Genomic DNA, 1,393 nt, shown 5'->3' with positions numbered 1-1,393 from the left:
TATATATATATATATATATATATATATATATATATATACAGACAGAGAGAGAGAGAGAGAAGGGGGGGGGGGGTATGGTAGTGCAAAGTTGTGAAGAAAAGGAAAATGTGAGACATGGATTAAATAGTGATACCTACATGCAAGACTCCAACCCTAATCCTATATGGAATTGAAAAATGTGATCAAAATTCAAACGAAGAAAAGAGTAAGAAATGTGAAATATGAGTTGTTTAGTGATACCAACATGCAAAACTCTAATTCTAACTCTATATTGCAAACAAAAGAAACCGGTGAGATATGAAATTTACTGATATCAGCATGCCGCAAGACTGCCAATATAATCCTATATTGAACTAACAAAAAGGAAATAATCAACGAATCAAAGTGAGAAAAACCTCAGCATCAATGCGATGGACATCCTTCACATGATACTGAGCAGCCTCATTATTCTCCTCCCCCTTCAGAACCGCATGAACATGAATTACAAAGACATCCTCAAGCTGCGCACTGCCAGTGAAAACCGTCAAGTCTATATCTCCATCCGGAAGATATGTCTTTAATGGAACTGACCCATAAGGGAAAACCTGTGAGATTCACAAAAAATTGTATCTTAACACATCAATGTCATTCAGAAACTCCGTGAAAACTTTAACAACAACACTGGCTCTCAACTCAATATTGCATCATATTCTCTATAAACAACCACATTGCATAGTCAACTAGGAAATCAAACAAGAAAACTCTAATTTCAATAACTAAAATTTCCATCCACATTGCTCAATCTGAACATTGATATGTTCTCTATTATCATTGGCATTCAGAAAACAGAATTGCATCGTCAACTAAGAATCGAAAACGAAAACTCTAATTTTAATAATTAAAAATTCCCATCAGCATTGCTTAATTTTAACCATGAAGTTAAAAAAACAAAAAGATCAAAACTTTAATGACCAAATTAACACCCAATTAAGATTAAAATTAAAACTAGTACTGCAAGAATTCACAGACACAAATCCAAAACCCAGAAATGAAAGAAACGATTTTGATGAAATTACCTGACAGCCCACGTTACAACTGATGAGGCTCTGCACATATTGAATGACATCCTTCCTTCTCCGGTGAGTCGCCGCCGTGGGCTGAATCTTGGACATCATATCCCGGATAGCCCGCTCGCCTCCGGCCCAAGACTCCGGCCCAATTTCCGACGGATCGGGGTTGGTCGGCGGCAATGCCGGGAAGGGACGAAATTCCGGCAAGACGACGGCGTTCGGCTCCGGCGAACAGACCTGGGTCATGATGACCAAATGGGCAAAATGGGAAGCAGAAAAAAAAGGAAGAGTCTTGGAGACGATTGGATTACTGAAACGACGTCGTAACAGAGATCGGAAAATGA

At 38.6% G+C, this 1,393-nt stretch overlaps 1 protein-coding gene across 1 annotated transcript in view; it reads right to left on the bottom strand.

The window, feature by feature from the left end:
- LOC101304661 overlaps nucleotides 1-1,393 on the bottom strand; it is a 4,257-nt gene that overhangs the window by 1,681 nt on the left and 1,183 nt on the right. The gene's annotated exons all lie outside the window — the stretch shown is intronic.

The sequence above is a fragment of the Fragaria vesca genome, linkage group LG3 (assembly GCF_000184155.1).
Source record: "Fragaria vesca subsp. vesca linkage group LG3, FraVesHawaii_1.0, whole genome shotgun sequence".
Taxonomy (NCBI): Eukaryota; Viridiplantae; Streptophyta; class Magnoliopsida; order Rosales; family Rosaceae; genus Fragaria; species Fragaria vesca.
The sequence above is the reverse complement of the archived record's forward strand: the minus strand, read 5'-3'. Positions and strand labels throughout refer to the sequence as shown.